We start from the raw sequence: 21,060 nt of genomic DNA, 5'->3' as shown, positions 1-21,060 counted from the left end.
AGGTGTTTATAAATTTCAGAGATGAATCTCTTGTCAGTTGATTCTTTTGCAAAGATTTTCTCCCGTTCTGTGGGTTGTCTTTTTGTTTTGTTTAGGGTTTCCTTTGCTGTGCAGAAACTTTGAAGTTTGATTAGGTCCCATTTGTTTATTTTTGTTTTTACTGTCATTACTCTAAGAGGTAGATCTGAGAAGATGTTGCTGTCGTTTATGTCAGAGAGTGTTTGGCCTATGTTTCCCTCTAAGAGTTTTATAGTCTCTGGTCTCACATCTTGGTCTTTAATCCATTTGGAGTTTATTTTTGTGTATGGTGTTAGAGAGTGTTCTGATTTCATTCTTTTCCATGTGGCTGTCCAGTTTTCCCAGCACCACTTATTGAACAAGCTGTCCTTTCTCCATTGTATATTCTTGCCTCCTTTGTCATAGATGAGTTGGCTGTAGGTATGTGGGTTGAATTCTGGGCTTTCTATCCTGTTCCACTGATCTATATTTCTGTCTTTGTGCCAGTATCATACGGTTTTGATGATCGTTGCTTTGTAGTATAGTCTGAAGTCAGGGAGTCTGATTCCTCCAGCTCCATTTTTCTTTTTCAGGATGTCTTTGGCTATTCTGGGTCCTTTGTGCTTCCAAACAAACTTTAAAATATTTTGTTCAAGGTCTATGAAGAATGTCCTTGGTCATTTGATAGGGATTGCATTGAATCTGTAGATTGCCTTAGGTAGTATAGTCATTTTGATAATATTAACTCTTCCAATCCAGAGCATGGTATATCTTTCCATCTATTTGTCTCCTCTTTGATTTCCTTCATCAGTGTCTTATAGTTTTCAGAGTACAGGTCTTTTGTCTCTTTAGGTAGGTTAACTCCTAGGTATTTTATTCATTTGGATGCAATGGTAAATGGGATTTCTTCCCTAATTTTTCTTTCTGCTCTTTCATTGTTAGTGTATAGAAGTGCCATCAATTTCTGTGTATTAATTTTGTATTCCTGTGACTGCCAAATTCATGGATGAGCTCTAACAGTTTTCTGGTAGAGTCTTTAGGGTTCTCTAGGTATAGTATCATGTCATCTGCAAAGAGTAATAGGTTTACTTCTTCCTTTCCAACTTGGATGCCTTTTATTTCCTAGCTGTGGCTAGGACTTCCAAAACTATGTTGAAGAGTAGTGGTGAGAGTGGACATCCTTGTCTTGTTCCTGATCTCACTGAGAATTCATTCAGCTTTTCACCATTGAGAATGATGTTCGCTGTGGGTTTGTCATATATGGCCTTTATTATGTTGAGGTAGGTTCACATATACCCACTTTCTGAAGGGTGTTTATCAGAAATGGGTGTTGGATGTTGTCAAAGGTTTTTTCCATGTCCTTTGAGAGGATCATATGGTTTTTATTCTTCAGTTTGTTAATGTGGTGTATCACACTGATGGATTTGTGAATATTGAAGGACCCTTGCATCTCTGGGATAAATCCCACTTGATCATGATGTACAATCATTTTAATGTACTGTTGGATGTGGTTTGCCAGTATTTTGTTGAGGATTTTTGCATCAATGTTCATCAGTGAAATTGACCTGTAGGTTTTTTTTTGTGGTCTCTGTCTGGTTTTGGTATCAGGGTGATGGTGGCCTCATAGAATGAGTTTGGGAGTGTCCCTTCCTCTGCAATTTTTTGCAATAGTATCAGAAGGATAGGTGTTAGCACTTCTCTAAATGTTTGATAGAATTCACCTGGGTAAATTCATTTGAGTAATAAAAAAAATAATAAAATAATAATAAAAATAAATTTTAAAAAAGAATTCGCCTGTGAAGCCATCTGGTCCTGGACTTTTGTTTGTTGGAAGTTTTTTAATCACAGTTTCAATTTCAGTTCTTGTGATCTGTCCATTCATCTTCTCTATTTCGTCTTGGTTTAGTCTTGGAAGATTGTACTTTTCTAAGAATTTGTCCATTTCTTCTAGGTTTTCCATTTTATTGGCGTATAGTTGCATATAGTAGTCTCTTATGATCCTTTGTATTTCTATGATGTCCGTTGTTACTTCTCCTTTTTCATTTCTAATTTTATTGATTTGAGTCTTCTCTCTTTTTTTCTTGATAAGTCTGGCTAAGGGTTTATCAATTTTGTTGATCTTTTCAAAGAACCAGCTTTTCGCTTCATTGATCTTTTCTATGGTTTTCTTTGTTTCTATTTCATTGATTTCTGCTCTGATCTTGATGATTTCTTTCCTTCTCCTACCTTTAGGTCTTGTCTATTCTTCTCTCTCAAGCTGCTTTAGATGTAAAGTTAGCTTGTTTATTTGAGCTTTTTTTTTTTTTTCTTGTTCCCTGAGGTGGGCTTGTATTGCTATAACCTTTCCTCTTCAAACGGCTTTTGCTGCATCCCATAGGTTTTGGAGTGTTGTATCTTTGTTGTCATTTGCTGCCAGGTATTTTTGGATTTCCTCTTTGATTTCTTCAGTGATCCATTGGTTGTTTAGTAGCATGTTGTTGAGTCTCCACGTGTTTGTGTTTTTTGCAGATTTTTTTCCTGTTGTTGATTTCCAGTCATATAGCGTTGTGGTCAGAAAAGATGCTTGATATGATTTCAATGTTCTTACAGTTACCGAGGTTGGATTTGTAGTCCAGGATGTGATGGATCTTAGAGAATGATGAGATGGAATGTCCTATAAATATCTCTTAAGTCCATCTGGTTTAGTGCTTCATTCAGGGCCTGTGTTTCCTGATTGATTTTCTGTCTGGGTGATCTGTCCATTGCTGTAAGTGGGGTGTTAAAGTCCCCCACTATGATTGTGTTATTGTCAATTTGTCCTTTTAAGGTTGTTAGCAGTTGCGTTATATATTGTAGTGAACCTATGCTGGGTGAGTAGATATTTAAAATTGTTAAATCTTCTTCTTGGATTGATCCATTGATCATTATGTAATGTCTTTGTCCCTTAAAATATTCTTCATTTTAATGTCTGTTTTGTCTGATATGAGTATTGCTACTCCAGCTTTCTTTTGATGCCCGTTTGCATGAAATATTTTCTTCCATCCTCTCACTTTCAATTTGTATGTGTCCCTAGAAGTGAGGTGGGTCTCTAGAAGACAGCACATACATGGATCGTGTTTTTGTATTCATTCAACCAGTCTCTGTATTTTGGTTAGGGCATTTAGTCCATTAACATTTAAGGTATTATTGTTTTGTATGTTACTGCCATTTTATTAATTGCTTTGGATTTGTTTTTGTTGCTCTTTTTTCTTTCCTGCTTCTCGTGTTCTCTCTGCCTAGAGAAGTTTCTTTAGTATTTGTTGTAAGGCTGGTTTAGTGTTGCTGAATTCTCTCAGCTTTTGCTTATCTGTGAAGGTTTTGATTTCTCCCTCAAATCTGAATGAGAGCCTTGCTGGGTAGAGTAATCTTGGTTGAAGGTTTTTTTTCCTTTCCTCACATTAAGTATATCATGCCACTCCCTTCTGGCCTGCAGAGTTTCTGCTGAAAACTCTGCTGATTACCTTATTGGGGTTCCCTTGTATGTTGCTTGTTTCTTTTCCCTAGCTGCTTTCTAGATTTTCTCTTTGTCTTTAATTTTGGTCAGTTTGATTAATATGCGTCTTGGGGTGTTCCTGCTTGTGCTTCCTGGATTTGAGTGAGTGGATCCTTTCCCATGTTAGGGAAATTTTCAGCTATTATCTCTTGGAATATTCTTTCTGTCCCCTTCTCTCTCTCTCCTCCTTCTGGCACCCCTATAATACAGTTGTTGGTGCATTTAATGTTGTCCCAGAGTTCTCTTCATTTGCTTTCAATCTTTTTTCTTTTCTGTTCTGCATCTGTAATTTCCACTAGTCTGTCCTCCACCTTGCTTATTTGTTCTTCTGCCTCCTGTATTCTGCTTTAGCTGCTTCTAGTGAATTTTTTATTTCAGTTATTGTATTTTGCATCTCTTCTTGTTTAAGTTTTAGATCTTGTATCTCTTTGCTCAGTGTTTCCTGTAAGTCATCCATCTTTGCCTCCAGTTCATTTCCAATGTCTTGCATCATCTTCAACATCAACAGTCTAAAGTCTTTTTCCTGGAGGCTGAGAATCTCCTCATCACTTAGCTGATTTTCTGGGGGTTTTCCTCTCTCCCTCATCTGAGTTATAGTTCTCTGTCTTCTCATTTTTATAGGTTTTTGGTGTGGTGACCTTTTTATAGATAATACAATTGTAGCCTCTCTTACTTCTGGTGTCTGCCCCCCATGTGGCTGGATTCAGTATGGGGGCTTGCTGAAGGCTTCCTGATGGGAGGGGCTGATGCCTGCCCACTGGTAGGTGGAGCTGATTCTAATCCCTCTGGTGGGTGGGGCTTAGTCTCTGGATGGGATTAGAGGCAGCTGTGTTCCTGGGGGTCTTTAGGCAGCCCCTGTTTACTGAGGGGTGGGGTTGTGATCCCATCTGGATTGTTGTTTGCCCTGGGTCTTCTCAGGGCTGACTGAAGGGTGGGACCAGATTTTCCCAAAATGGCCACCTCTAGAGAAAGGCACAGCTGCTGAATATTCCCAAGAGCTTTGCTTCCAATGTCCTTCCCTCACAACAAGCCATGTTCACCTCTGTTTTCCCAGGATGTCCTCCAGGAACTGCAGTCAGGTTTGACCCAGATTCCTATGGACACTTTGCTTTGCCCTGGGACCCAGTGCACGTGAATGTCTGTGTGTACCTTTTAAGAATGGGGTCTCCGTTTCCCCCAGTCCTGTGGAGCTCCTGCGCACAAGCCCCACTGACCTTCAATGCCAGATGCTCCAGGGGCTCTTTCCTCCCGGTGCCAGATCCCCACACATGAGAGTTTGATGTGGGGCTCAGAACTCTCACTCCTGTAGGTGAGTCTCTGTGAACCAGTTAGTCTCCAGTCTGTGGGGCTTCCCACCCAGGAGGTATGCAGTTGTTTATATCATGAAATCGGCCCTCCTACCTCCTCTTTGTCTTCTGGAGTAGGATATATTTTTTAAGATTTCTGGTCCATTTGGGTGAAGATTGCTCAGCTTTTAGTTGTGAATTTTGTTGTTTTTAGGAGAGAAGTTGAGTTCCAGTCCTTCTATTCCTCCAGCTTAATCCCATTGTCAAGTGCATTTCCTTTTATTCTTTCTTTTCTCCTGATCCAAGCATTTTCTCTAAGACATGTGCTTTGTATAAGAAAAATAACCTATATGTGTTTTAGTATTTAGTGTATATTCAAGTTATTCATATATTGATTGGGGGGCAAGAGACCAGATGGTAAAGTTCTAAGCAAAGAAGAAGGGTACAATTTTTCCTGGTAATGGACGCATGAAGGAGTAGGAAAATGATGAAACAAATTGTTTGTTTTCTTACTAATCTAAGAAAAAGAGTTTAGAAGTATATTCAAATTGCCTAGGCCTGTATTTTTCACTATACCAGGAAAAAAGATACAAATCAGAAAATTGTATGTCTCCCCCCCTCAAAATATATTTCTTGACCATTATCTGGTTGAATATACATAATGAGCAAAAAAGAAACCACAGTCCCTGCTCTCATGGAACTTAACATGAGCAGGAACTGAAGGTTAACCTCAAGTCTTCTGTGGTACCCTTGCAAAATCAAGAGATAAAGACCACAAGAGTTCCTGTGCTTTATAAAGTGTACAAGCCTTTTTGTCAGCTTTCTGAAAAAGTCCTGATATTGTTAGGGAGTAAATGCGCATTTAATATCTACTTAACTCGGGTCATATTGTTTTCTGTTTTGACTTCCAGAAGAAAATGGGTTTAGTAATGATAATAATAAAATGGGCACAGTTATTTAGAAGGGAGTGTTTATGCCAAGAAAATTACCGAGGCAGATAAAGATTTGCAAGGAGATGGCATTTTTCCTGTAATTGCTCTCTGGATGTCTGTGCTGCAGGTTTGATTCAGGGCCGGCTGCTGTTTGAGAGCTTCTTTCCTTGCTGCAAGAGGTCTGCAGCATCACCTAATGATTCTTTATCTGCTCTTCTGTGGTTTCATCTTAACTACCATAGCAACACTAACAGTGCTAGCCCACACCGCCATCAACATTCCAGAGAAAGGCTTGTCTTCTTTCACAAGACTGCTCTCACATTTGCTGTCAAGCATTCCCAATTCATCAGATGTATACTTTTTTAAAATGTTTTCCTGGGGAAGAAAAATAAGTATTTGAGAGATGGTTATGATATTTTTTAGCCTACTGTGCAAATCTGTATTGCTTTAGCATCAGAGCATTTCCAGGCTTTGTGGGTCCTAAAGCTTGTACAATTATTACTTTTAAAAAACCCATCAAATTTAAATCCTGAATTAGATACAAATAATGAATATTTACGAGATTGTATCACATTACAAATTTAAGAGAGCTGATACCATAGGTATCACAAAATCCAGAAAGATAACCTTAAGTTGTTTTAATTAACTGCCAAACATGCTTCTGTAATAGTTTTTTTCCCTCTAATCTCCTATGTGTATATGCATTGATTTCCTCTTTATGAAGGACTTTGTAAGATAATTTTCTGTAGAGAGATTATAAAGATAACTCAGTCTTTCCACTAGCATGGTGATCAAGATCAGTTTTTTCTTATTATCGACAGTCTAAAATAGCTTTCTTCCACCTTCACAGCTCATTATTGGTTATGACATGTAAATTTTTAAAACTGTTGCAAAATGGGGGAAATCCTTAATCAAGTTTATTTCACATATAAACTGCCAGATTTAGAAGGACATTTCACAGACTAGTTGTGGCTCTGAATATTTTGAACAGATTTTCTCCTCAACTATTCACATTGTTACCATGTCAAGCAATAGAGGATGTGATCGTATCACAGTTCAGCATCTGACCCTCAATACATCACTCTGATGAATGGTTGGAGTATTCCAGGTATGAGAGCTGTAACTATAGAAATGACTGCAAATTACTAAAAGAATTTTTCCAAATTTATTTAAAAATATACCCAAGTCAACTGCCCCTTAGCCTGCTGCAAAAAATACCTAAGGCTATTTCATTGCCACCTGACCAAGGGAAAGTGTAACACAGGGGAAAGTGGTGTGGAAAATGACAGTGGTCTTAACTGACTGCAATTAAATTATTTTTGTGTGTGTCTTTTTAGGGCCACACCTGCGGCACATGGAGGTTCCCAGACTAGGTGTCTGAGCTGTAGCTGCCGGCCTACACCAGATCCACAGCAACAGCAACAGCAACACCAGATCCCAGCCACATCTGTGACCTACACCATAGCTCGCGCCAACACTAGATCCTTAACCCACTGAATGAGGCCAGGGATCGAACCTGTGTACTCATGGATACTAGTCAGGTTCATTTCTGCTGAGCCACAATAGGAACTTGGCAATTGAAACATTTTCATCTTGCCAAACAACTAAGGGATCCTGACACCTGAGCTCTATTAGCTCCCCAGTGAGTTGCTTCTGCTCACTCGACCTTTGCACACCCAGCCCCCTTAGACTCTGTCTGGCCCAAGAGAAAGTCGGCATCTTACAAGGTTTGCTTAACATTCCTCTCAGGCATCCTAACTGCATCCTGCTTTCATTTCCTTTAGCTGTGTCACTTCTTTATCAGACCAAAGACTGATTGATCATAAGACAAGTAAGACTGAGGAGCTGAAAAGACATGCATGCATCATTTGGACCCTCCCCAACCCTCTGATCTATGTTCTTGAGTATGAAAGGCTTTCCAAAAATTATCTTGGAGAATGGGCTGAGCTTACATCTCTGAGCTTTCAGATTTACATCTTCCTTTTTATTTTATTTTTGTAGAAGACACATAAGAGAACTGAGATGTACAGTGAATATGAAAGAGAATGAGTGCCAGTGACTTCAGTGAATATTGATCAAAATATTTTTTTTTCCTGATGTGTTATGGTTAGGTTTCTCAGTGAAGTGCTGCCAGCATTTGCTGGACCACAGTCTCCAGAACATTAAATGAAACAGAATACAGCTTTATCACCAAGTCAATTAAACATGCAGAAGGTGGGGGGAAGCTTTCATTAAATCGTACAAATGGACTCTTAGTTTATTCTCGTCCCCAGTTTTCCACCATCAAAAGCTGAGGAAGAAGGATACTAATATGATGATACCATAACCTCCACTGACAGCACAATAATTGTTTCATTCTGAGCATTTTGAGAAAGAACCTCTGTTTTCAGGCTGGTTACATCAGCCATATATCTTTGACTGGTGTGTGGAGTAAAACTTATTAGATAGATGTGAAACAGCTTACTATTTTGCCATGCCGGGCACGAATACTTTAGACAGTTTTTATGTTCACACAACCATGCCATATTTTAAATGAACATCACCACTTTCCTTAGCACATTTTGAAATCACTCTGCAAAGCACTGAATGGTTGATTATTAGAAATCCAGCAATGAAGAAAGTGGAAAGTGAGTTTCATGACTCAAGGAGGAAGAAATTTTCCCCTGCCCCTCCAGGTTCTTCTGGCTGGTCTAAAAGCTGAATTGACATGAGTCAGATTAACAGGAAAAAAATCACACCAAAGTTTAGTAACACATATTCATGGGAGAATAACATGTACACATAGGAGAGACCCAGGAAAACTGAGTGACTCCCCCAAATGGCCAGAACCCTCACCTTAAATACCAGCTTCAGCCAAAGACAAAAGAGGAAGCTGAAGGTAGAGTTGGGGACCTCAAAGAGGAGAAAGGCAATTCCTATGGATATGGAAAAGCAAACTGGTAAACAGATGTCTAGTGGACCATGCAGAGACAGTAAGACACAGAACTTGCTCGGTTTCCCTGCTTACATATACACATTCAGTACAAGAATTAACTATGGTCATACCCCCCTTCCTGGGACATGTCCTCTATCTACCCTTCTTTTAGGCAGTTAGAGGGATGGTCAAAGGTGCTTTCAAAGTCTTTTGGACCTAGATTGTTTTCAGCTCAAAATAATCTGCATGCTAAAGAGACATTTTTGAGGTAGCAAGTTTTGTTCCCCTACTGGGGTATAATAAACCAGAGCTCAATGTATGTCCAAGGCCTCCATGTTCCAAGCCTACAACCTGCTAGTGATAGTCAGGGCTAAATTTCAGGTTTGTTTATTAGTCCAAAACCCTTTTACCTAAAATATTTTTTTCAATCAAATCTGCATTGATGACTAATTGTATGTGATGTGATGCTCAGCTTATGAATTAGACTAAGCAGTATCTATGGTAGTCTAAGATGGTACCTTATTGTCTTTTGCTTATAATGAATGAATATAAAAATGTCAACTCTTAAAAAAATAAGATGTGGTTTAAATTTTTCATAAAATCCTGTATCAATGCTCTGCATATTTTGGTTTCCTATTGCTGCCCTAACAAATCATCACAAACAGTGGCTTAAAACAAGACAAATTTATTATCTTATAGTTCAGTAGATCAAAATCTTGAAATAGGTCTTAACAAGCTAAAATTAATATGGTGCCAGAGGCATGTGCTTCCTAGAAGATCCAAAGGAGAGTTCATTCCTTCGTTTTTCCCACCTTTAGAAGTCACCCACACTCCGTGGCTCATGGCCTCTTTCTCCATCAGCATGACATCTCCCAATCTCCCTTGGTCTCTAACCCTCCTGGCAGCCTCCTTAAAAAGACCCTGGTGATTGCATTAGGCCAAGTGGATAATCCCAGGTAATGTCCCATCTCAAAATCCTCAGTTTAATCCATTTAATGTACCTAGTTTCTTTTTTTTTTTTGTATAAATAGCATATTCGCAGGCTTCAGGGATTAGGATGTTAACTTTTAGGGGGAAGGAGAAGATAGCGGACCCCATGCTTTCTACCACACTGCCCCCGCTTCACTAAAAATTCTTGTTTTAACTTGTTCCTCATTGTATTTTGCTGTTTTAAGCTTATCAGGAGTAGGATGAAAAGTAGCTGTATTTTCAGACATTTGCCCCAAATAAATATAGTTTATGACATTTAAAAAAAAAAAAAAAAACTATGTACCTCTCTCGTACTCCATTTTTATAATGGAGACCTTGTTATAGATTTGTTTTCTCTAGGAAACAATAAGGAGAAAAACTTAAAAGAAATCAAATTGTGAGAGAATCTCCAGATTGTGAGAATAAAGAACTCTTCAGGTTCTTCAAAGGGTGATAAATTAGAAACATTTTTATATGCTCTTGTATCAGTTTCCAAGGACTGTCATCACCAGAAACTTGCTAGCTTAAAACAATAGGATGTATTGGCTCATAGTTCTGGAGGCCAGATGTTTGAAATTAAGGTGTTGGCAGGGTCACGCTCTCTGGAGTCTCTAGGAAAGAAACCTTCCTTTTCCTTCCAGCTCCTAGTGGATCCATGCATTCCTTGGCTTATGGCAACATCACTTCACTCTTCTGCCTCTGTCTTCAAGTCACCTTCTCTGTATCTCTGTGTATCCTTTTTTCTCTTACAGGAACATTGTCATTGGCTTCAGGACCTATCCTAATCCTCACCTCCAGCCTTACCTTAATTACATCTGCAACACCCCCTTTCCAAATAAGGTCATATTCTGATGAGGTTCCAGATGGACATGAATGGGGGGGGAGAACACTATTCAACCTACTACAGACATAAAGATGAATTAAAGAATTATTCTTGGAGTTCGTGTCATGGCTCAGCAGAAACGAATCCAACTAGGAACCATGAGGTTGCGGGTTTGATCCCTGGCCTCTCTCAGTGGGTTAAGGATCCGGCATTGCCATGAACTGTGGTGTAGGTCACAGACAAGGCTCAGATCCTGCATTGCTGTGGCTGTGGTGTAGGCCAGCAGCTGTAGCTCTGATTCAACCCCTAGCCTGGGAAACTCCTTTGCCGCTGGTGCAGCCCTAAAAAAAAAAGAAAAGACAAAAATAATTATTTTTTATAATTAATTTGCTGGTTAGTTTTCTACACTTGTCCTGACTTGAAAAAATAAATAAGAAATAACTAGCTTTCTTCTTCCTCAATGCTTTGGACCTTTTTTCCTGTTATTATTAATATTGCCCCAGGTCTTAGGAATATCCTCAATGCTAAATATTAGGAAGCAGAAGAGAAACAGTAGTGGTCCTTTTTGGGTGTTGTTTACTATGTGCTTGGCATAGTGCTTGGTATTTTACAAACATTCAACTCCGCAACCATCAGATGGTTTTATTCTGCACATCTTACACATGAAAAACTGAAGTTCGAAAGCCTTAATGATTTGGTTCGCATACATAGGAAGTAGCAGAGGTCAGAATCAGACACCAATAAAACATCCCCCTCTCTTCCAACTTTCCAGAGTCTTCATCACAAGATCCATCCTGTCCCAATCTGTTTCCCAAACACCTTGTTCTCCTTCAAGGATTTGAATTCACCTCTAGGCTTACACGCTAGCAACTAATAATTAATGCATAGCGTTCAAGGTTTTTGCATACAAACCACAAAAATAACAACAATAGCAACAACAGCTAGAAATTTAGAAGTTTGAAAAGGAGTGGTAAAACCAACCAACAACTAAGACATCCGTTAACAGTGTTATTGGATTTAGGAGCCACAGGAAGCAGATGGAAAATGGAGAAACATTTCCAGAGACATTGAAAAAAAATCCCTTATTAAATTGGAAAGGGTTTTAAGATTCTGGTCTTAGGTCACAAATGAAACAATTATAGGAAAATATGACTTTATAAGTAAAAATATATCCAGAAATTCCTTGACTTACAAAATGATCTTACCTTGGGAAAAAACATATTTTTAAAAATCTTTTGAATAGAAGGTGCTGGCCCTCTAGAGTCTCTTGACTTTATACGGTAACTATGCAAGTAAACAAATCAAAGTAAAAAATAAAATTGTTACCATGTTTATTGAGAAACAGAACTTGGAAAACAATAAATGATCATTTGAATGGTCTTTAAACAGCAAGGTATCTGGGGTATTGACAGAATTAGTAAAGAAACTGGCAATTCTACCTCTTGGTAAGTATTTAATATAAGGAGAGCTTTTTAAAATTTTTCCTCTTTTCTAATTCTTTTATATTTTCCCTCACTGATTTTAAATGTTACTCTTTTATTTGAAGAATGCTTCCTTTCTTTGTAATCGAGCTATTTTCTAGTGTTGAAGTTTTCCTTATTTTGTAAGAGAACATAATAAAATCCTTGCGAGGGCTATACACGGAATATCCATCTTTAGTAAAAATCAGTAACAGTTCTCTTAAATTGCTGATGTGTGCTAGTACTCTGTCCTGAGCCCTCTACTCTCTCCTTCACATGCTCCATCGGTGATTCTATATCAAACAGTGAGTTACTAACATCTTTTAAAATGATGATAGACAAACCGACAGCCCCAGAGGTCCTACTCCTAAGCATATATTGTACTTGCCCACTCGGACCACTTAAGTGTTCAGTCATCTTAATTTCCATATATCCAGAACTAATCTCATCACCCTTCATTGCCAAACTGGCCCTTCTGTGGATGGCCATGCCAACGTCCCAGTCAACCAATCCAGATATCCCAGTCTTGTCCCAGATGGTTCCTTCATACTCAGGACATACATGTCTCCTAAACATTCCTCCTACCCTTCCCTTCTCTTCTGTTCATTATAATAGCTCTCTGCCCAGACTCTGGAGTCCATCAAATCATCATCCCACGGTCATTAAGTAGTTTTATAAAACTGAAATCCTTCGATGGCTTGCCTTGGCTTTCAAGATCAATAATAATGATGATTGCCATTTTTATGTTTATTACATGTCAGATACTCTTCTAGACACTTGACATTCATTTCCGTGCACTAGTTCTCATCTGTCATGAATCTTGTAGGATAGATATTACTCTAATTTTATAAATGGGGGAAACTTAACTAACTTGCCCAAGACTAGTGAGCCCAGTTAGTGGTAAGCTGGGGCTCAATCCAAGGATCGTCTGGAAGTAAAGCTTTCTATTCCACTGGACCTGTTGCTAAACTAAAATTCATTAAATCAGCATATGGGCTTTTCATGATCTGTGGCACTTAACTGCTGAGCCTCCCTAGCTTGGGCAGTTGTTTTAGTAATACCGCGGTATCTGATATGCCTTTTTCTTTCTGTCCTCCTTTTTCTTTCTTTCTTTTTCTTTCTTCTCTCTATGTCTCTGTCTCTCTCTAAACTTCATACATTTGTACTTTAAAAAAAAATTCAAGAATACATTCAGATAATTTTAAAAATTCAAATGAAGAAGTAATTAGAGTAAATTACCCCTCCTCTACACAGTCCCAATCTCCTCCCAAGAGCACTAATTGCTTTCACACCCGTAGTCTTGACTGTGAATTCGTTTAATCTAGAGACTTGGATCTCCTCTGCCCTGGGAAGTTTCCTTCCATTATTGCTCTTTATTGACTCTGCTCTCCACCTCTGGAACTCCTGTAGAGCAATCTTTGTGCCACAGACTGCTATGGCAATCTGGTAAAGCTTATGGAACTACATTTAAAGTTATATAAAATTACATTCATAGGATTACAGAGAAAATCAATTATATTCAATTATCAAAATAATATAAAGTATGATATAGTAATAAAATTATTTGTAAATGCATCAGCAGAATGATCTAGGAGTACATTTAATAGGTATCTAAATTCTGAAGTAGTAATGAGCATAAATTATATTTTGAGATACTTGCAGCAATGTATACTGTCATATGAAAATACCTCTACTTTCTGTTGGTAATAAATTCACACGTACTACCAGCACTACTGTTATTTTTTCAACATTCATCATGGAAGCAATTATTAAATTCAGTTAGAGTTTACTGAAAAAGATGTAATTTCTTTTTCTCTCCAAGGATTCCTTGAAATCTATCCATGGCTTTATTTTAGTCCTATTGGGATTTTAAAATCACTATACCTCTGTGTTTTTTACATTTCCTCTCATACTTGTCAACTCTTTATCTTTTTATGCTGTGTTCTTGGATTCACTTTCTATTTAAATATTTTATTCTATTGGTAAAAAGAGCTTGTATTACATTATAAGTATTTTTTCTATGTCTTATGCTAAAATTTCATGTCTAAAATAATGAGGCAATTACAGCTAGAAGCATTCAATCAAAGATAAGTTCTGTGTGAAAATAGAATGTGTACATGTATGTGTAACTGGGTCATCATGTTGTACAGTAGAAAAAAAATTGTATTGGGGAAATAACTATTAAAAAAATAAAAAATAAACAAAATTTAAAAGAAAAAAGATAAGTTTCCCTCATGGACTTGGAGAACAGACTTATGATTGCCAAGGGGAAGGCGAAGGGAGTAAGATGTACTGAGAGTCTGTGGTTAATAGATGCAAAGTATTGCATTTGGAGTGGACAAGCAATGGGATCCTGCTGTATAGCACAGGGAACTATATCCAGTCACTTGTGATGGAATGTGACAGAGGATAATGTGAGAAAAAGAATGTGTATGTATATATATCCTTATCTATATCTGTATCTATATCTATGTGACTGGGTCACTTTGCTGTACAGTAGAAACTTGACAGAATACTGTAAACTGATTGTAATTGAAAAAATAAAAATTATAAAAAACAAAAAAAGGTAAGTTTCCAAAAGAAAGAGAAATCACAGTGAGGTGAATGTAGATTCCTTTAGAGAAGTGATGTTAATGAAACCACTAAAAGTGCTTATTAAATGATTATTATTTGTGTAAGACTAGATAATGGTTATTAAATGATTATTATTTGTGTAAGACTAGATAAACCCAGAGAAGATCCCCAAATTCAGAGATGATAATCCTAATTTAGCATTTGCTGTTATTTTATGTTTAGTCTGGAAAACAATTCAATAGTCATTCAATTTGGAAATGAAAATATTTGTGTGAAATTACCTTCATGAAAACTCTGAACAAATACAAAGAATGATCCATGACTCCGCAATAGTTACATGTTTTACATGGTAAAGGATAAGAGCTGGTTTCTCCAAATAGAAATTACTGCCTCATGAAGAGAAGAAGAAGATGGAGGGAGGAGGAGATTAGGAGAAGAGAGATGTGGTTTTTAAATGTATAAATTAAAAAGGTTACAGAATAAAACAAAACAAACCCTACAGGGACACATTGAAATTTCTTTTGCCATTGGCATGACAGTTTTTTTATTCCCATTCAGTGTGTTCCTAACGTTTGCCTCTCTTTTCCTTCTCGTTGATATCATACCAGACTCTAAAAGATCAGGCTACAAAGCTGAGAATAACCTGTCAGCCAAAGCTGACAGACATGGCAGATCACCAGTGGCCAACTCTGTTCATATCCTGTGCTTTACAGTAGCTATTCAAGGCAGAGGGAAACAGGAAATGCATCAAACCCCAGAGTAATTGTCCATTTGTTTCTGTTGCCATCAGCTAATGCTCTCATTCCGATAACATACCCACCCATCAGCCCCACTGAAATCAGTGAGCAACTTCCCTTAAAGGCTACAGAGTCGCACTCACGATGGCCTCCAGCAGCCAGGCAGAGGGGACGCCTGAGCATTCTCCCAGTGCTGCTGGGAAGCCCAAGCCCTGAGCAGAGGTTAAAAATATTTACATCCCCTGACAAGAAGTAAAAGTCAAGATATACCCCCTCAAAGGCATGGATTTGGGGCCTCTCTAAACAAATCAGGAAATTTGACTACCCTGAGCTGATTTCCAGCAAGACAGCACTCTGTTGGAACCAGGTTTGGCCTGGCTGATCATGTGTTTCATCATCCACGTTACACACACACTGGAGTCCCAGGTCTTCCTACTGGATCTCAGCGATGTTCATAATCCTGCCCTCTCTTACTTTTCAGAAGTGCTGGCCCTTCTTCCGGTGGTGGCCTCATGCCCCTAACCCTCAGGATTCAACTTGACTTTCATCTCTTTAGGGAGCCTTTCAGGAGCACCCCAGCCTACAGTGATTCCCCACTCTTTACTGTCAGTGACCCATGTGATTCTGCAGCAGTTAGTTGTCATCTCTCTTATGACCCTTTGTGGTGGATATCCTGACCTCTAATGAAATACTTCACTTTTGGTGAGAATATATAATTTTTTGCCTTCTGTTCACTTATCACATAATTTTTCTACAAGTATAACAAGTTCTACTGTCTGTGACTTAGGACCAAAACCTAGCATCACTACTAATTTACTTGCAGCATAAGTTATTGATCCTCTGTAATCTTTGATCAGTTATAATATTTGGAAAATGAGGATAAGAGTAACACTTCATGAGAGTGCATGGTAAGCATTTTTCGCACGTTCCAAGTGCCTGGGATAGTTAGAACTCCGTAAAAGAGTTTGTGTAGTTATTATTGTCTCTCCCATTGTGATTCTCTTGAGAGCTATTAAAGTGACTTACCACTGATTTCTTTTTGCTCATAAGCCTTTTGCTGTCTAAAAGTTTACACAGCTAACATTCCTCAATTCTTCCTGGTAATTAATATCACCATAAAATATTATTCTAATATTCTAAGGTTCCATTGCTATTGTCAGGAAGGAAGGAATTTTCTTCTACCCTTCTAGATGCTTTAGGCAGGTCTAAAAATTGCATTGGCATGAGATAGATATAACAGGAGAAAATCAAACATAATTTTAATAACATATATACATGGGAGAGACCTAGGAAAACTGAGTAACTCACCCAAATGTGTGAAACCTCACCTTAAATACCTTCTTCAGCAAAAGACAGAGGAGGAACCTGAGGGTAGTGGTTTGGGACCTTAGAGAGGAAGAAGGCAATTGATATGGAGATGGAAAAGCAAACTGGTAAACAAATGTTTAGTGGACCATGCAGAGGCAATGAGACTTAAGAGAGGAATTTTAGCAAATAGTCTTTGCAGGGTTCCATACCCCTCTTACCGCCCCCCACCCCCAACCCCAACACACACCTAGTTAACTATAGATATCCAAAATGATAACTGTCTCCCTGGAACAGCTCATCTATCTACATTTTTTAGACAGTGAAAGGCAAAGTCAAAGATTCTTCCTTTTTTGGTCTTGTTCTCAAGTTGAAATAATCCGCATGCCAAAGAGACATCTTGAGGTGGCAGGTTTTGCTTAGCTACCTTATGATGTTACATTTCCATGACAAGAATATATAGAATGCAGATATATCGTGCAGCTCATTATTTGCTAGCCAGATAGTGATGTTAATAAATACTTCTACCTACCACTTGATTGAGCATTTGTTATGTGGCAGGCACTGTGTGAGATATTTGTTTTCCATGAGTTATTTCTTAGTTTAAAAATCTGCAAGAGTTATGTTAGGATATTCATTTTACAAATGAGAACACTTAAGTCCTGAGTAGTTAGAGAAACTATTTTCATTCAACATCTGCATGACAGAAAGGAATTTGAAATGAGACCTATCCCCTTCCCTCTATTTATCTATTCCCTGGTGTTCATTATCTAGTCCAGTATTGAGCCATTCAGAGGTAAATGGACCCTAGAAAATCTTTACAGTTTATAGAAATATTGTAATAGGACATGTTTGATGTATAATAAATTCCACTTAGAATACCATTAATTATACTCCTGTAACCCCAATTTGTATCTCCTGAAAAATAAAGGTTACTTAAGAAGGCCCAAGTCATCACTTTAAGACATTTTTCCAGACTCCAGAAGGCAAAGAGGAGGCCACATCAAGAGATAGGAGGGGCAATTTCATGATATTAACAACCGCATACCTCCTGGGTGGGAAGCCCCACAGACTGAAAACTAACTGGTTCACAGAGACTCACCTACAGGAGTGAGAGTTCTGAGCCCCACATCAAACTCTCATGTGTGGGGATCTGGCACCGGGAGGAAAGAGCCCCTGGAGCATCTGGCATTGAAGGCCAGTGGGGCTTGTGCACAGGAGCTCCACAGGACTGGGGGAAACAGAGACCCCATTCTTAAAAGGTACACACAGACATTCACATGCACTGGGTCCCAGGGCAAAGCAAAGTGTCCATAGGAATCTGGGTCAAACCTGACTGCAGTTCCTGGAGGACATCCTGGGAAAACAGAGGTGAACATGGCTTGTTGTGAGGGAAGGACATTGGAAGCAAAGCTCTTGGGAATATTCAGCAGCTGTGCCTTTCTCTAGAGGTGGCCATTTTGGGAAAATCTGGTCCCACCCTTCAGTCAGCCCTGAGAAGACCCAGGGCAAACAACAATCCAGATGGGATCACAACCCCACCCCTCAGTAAACAGGGGCTGCCTAAAGACCCCCAGGAACACAGCTGCCTCTAATCCCATCCAGAGACTAAGCCCCACCCACCAGAGGGATTAGAATCAGCTCCACCTACCAGTGGGCAGGCATCAGCCCCTCCCATCAGGAAGCCTTCAGCAAGCCCCCATACTGAATCCAGCCACATGGGGGGCAGACACCAGAAGTAAGAGAGGCTACAATTGTATTATCTATAAAAAGGTCACCACACCAAAGACAGAGAACTGTAACTCAGATGAAGTAGAGAGGAAAACCCCCAGAAAATCAGCTAAGTGATGAGGAGATTCTCAGCCTCCAGGAAAAAGACTTTAGACTGTTGATGTTGAAGATGATGCAAGACATTGGAAATGAACTGGAGGCAAAGATGGATGACTTACAGGAAACACTGAGCAAAGAGATACAAGATCTAAAACTTAAACAAGAAGAGATGCAAAATACAATAACTGAAATAAAAAATTCACTAGAAGCAGCTAAAGCAGAATACAGGAGGCAGAAGAACAAATAAGCAAGGTGGAGGACAGATTAGTGGAAATTACAGATGCAGAACAGAAAAGAAAAAAGATTGAAAGCAAATGAAGAGAGTCTCAGAGAACTCTGGGACAACATTAAATGCACCAACAACTGTATTATAGGGGTGCCAGAAGGAGAAGAGAGAGAGAAAGGGACAGAAAGAATATTCCAAGAGATAATAGCTGAAAAATTCCTTCACATTGGAAAGGATCCACTCACTCAAATCCAGGAAGCACAATGAGTATCATATAAAATATACCCAAGGAGGAACACCCCAAGACGCATATTAATCAAACTGACCAAAATTAAAGACAAAGAGAAAATCTTGAAAGCAGCTAGGGACAAGAAACAAATAACATACAAGGGAACCCCAATAAGGTTATCGGCAGATTTTTCGACAGAAACTCTGCAGGCCAGAAGGGAGGAAAGGAAAAGAACCTTCAACCAAGATTACTCTATCCAGCAAGGCTCTCATTCAGATTTGAGGGAGAAATCAAAACTTTCACAAATAAGCAAAAGCTGAGAGAATTCAGCAACACTAAACCAGCCTTACAACAAATACCAAAGGAACTTCCTCTAGGCAGAAAAGAAAAGAGCAACAGGAAACAAAAATTCCACAAATGACAAGGCTCACCAGTAAATGTATATATACAGTAAAGATACGAAATCATCCATGCACAATTATGGAACCAAAATCAGAAATCATGAGAAGAGGTGGGTACAAATACAGGACACTGGAGATGAACTTGCAATTAAGAAAACAACAACTTAAAACAATCTCATATACATATAGACCCTTATATCAAAACTTCAAAATAACTGCTAACCAAAAATCTACAAAGGATACACAAACAAAGAAAATCAACTCAAATACAACACTAAAGGTAGTCATCAAACCAGAAGAGGAGAGAACAAGAGAAGAAGGGAATAAAGAAGAGCAACAAAAACAAATCCAAAGCAATTAATAAAATGGCAATAAGAACATACATAACAATAATTACCTTAAATGTTAATGGACTAAATGCCCCAACCAAAAGACATAGACTGGCTGAATGGATACAAAAACAAGATCCATATATATGCTGTCCTCAAGAGACCCACCTCACTTCTAGGGACACATACAAATTGAAAGTGAGAGGATGGAAGAAAATATTTCATGCAAACGGGCATCAAAAGAAAGCTGGAGTAGCAATACTCATATCAGACAAAACAGACATTAAAATGAAGAATATTTTAAGGGACAAAGAAAGACATTACATAATGATCAAAGGATCAATCCAAGAAGAAGATTTAACAATTTTAAATATCTACTCACCCAGCATAGGTTCACTACAATATATAACGCAACTGCTAACAACCTTAAAAGGACAAATTGACAATAACACAATCATAGTGGGGGACTTTAACACCCCACTTACAGCAATGGACAGATCACCCAGACAGAAAATCAATCAGGAAACACAGGCCCTGAATGAAGCACTAAGCCAGATGGACTTAATAGATATTTATAGGGCATTCCATCCAAAAGCAACAGAATACACATTCTTCTCAAGTGCACATGGAACATTCTCTAAGATCAATCACATCCTGGACTACAAATCCAACCTTGGTAACTGTAAGAAAATTGAAATCATATCAAGCATCTTTTCTGACCACAACGCTATATGACTGGAAATCAACAACAGGAAAAAAATCTGCAAAAAACACAAACACGTGGAGACTCAACAACATGCTACTAAACAACCAATGGATCACTGAAGAAATCAAAGAGGAAATCCAAAAATACCTAGAAGCAAATGACAACAAAGATACAACACTCCAAAACCTATGGGATGCAGCAAAAGCCGTTCGAAGAGGAAAGGTTATAGCAATACAAGCCCACCTCAGGGAACAAGAAAAAAAAAAGCTCAAATAAACAAGCTAACTTTACATCTAAAGCAGCTTGAGAGAGAAGAATAGACAAGACCTAAAGGTAGGAGAAGGAAAGAAATCATCAAGATCAGAGCAGAAATCAATGAAATAGAAACAAAGAAAACCATAGAAAAGATCAATGAAGCGAAAAGCTGGTTCTTTGAAAAGATCAACAAAACTGATAAACCCTTAGCCAGACTTATCAAGAAAAAAAGAGAGAAGACTCAAATCAATAAAATTAGAAATGAAAAAGGAGAAGTAACAACGGACATCATAGAAATACAAAGGATCATAAGAGACTACTATATGCAACTATACGCCAATAAAATGGAAAACCTAGAAGAAATGGACAAATTCTTAGAAAAGTACAATCTTCCAAGACTAAACCAAGACGAAATAGAGAAGATGAATGGACAGATCACAAGAACTGAAATTGAAACTGTGATTAAAAAACTTCCAACAAACAAAAGTCCAGGACCAGATGGCTTCACAGGTGAATTCTATCAAACATTTAGAGAAGAGCTAACACCTATCCTTTTGAAACTATTCCAAAAAATTG

The 21,060-nt window shown here is 38.4% G+C and overlaps 2 protein-coding genes across 8 annotated transcripts in view; one reads left to right on the top strand and one right to left on the bottom strand.

The window, feature by feature from the left end:
* Positions 1–21,060, bottom strand: part of LOC146401057 (uncharacterized) — a 499,586-nt gene that overhangs the window by 9,667 nt on the left and 468,859 nt on the right. Inside the window, exon 7 of the mRNA XM_084973438.1 lies at positions 5,784–6,101. The gene's annotated coding sequence lies outside the window, so the exon portion shown is untranslated. The remainder of the gene's footprint in view (positions 1–5,783; positions 6,102–21,060) is intronic.
* Positions 1–21,060, top strand: part of GRID2 (glutamate ionotropic receptor delta type subunit 2) — a 1,344,144-nt gene that overhangs the window by 1,155,517 nt on the left and 167,567 nt on the right. The gene's annotated exons all lie outside the window — the stretch shown is intronic.

Source organism: Sus scrofa, chromosome 8 (genome assembly GCF_054392235.1).
Source record: "Sus scrofa isolate SSC_HxYL_T2T_F1_AM1 chromosome 8, Sscrofa_HxYL_maternal_Yorkshire_Landrace_v2.0, whole genome shotgun sequence".
Lineage (NCBI taxonomy): Eukaryota > Metazoa > Chordata > Mammalia > Artiodactyla > Suidae > Sus > Sus scrofa.
The sequence above is the reverse complement of the archived record's forward strand: the minus strand, read 5'-3'. Positions and strand labels throughout refer to the sequence as shown.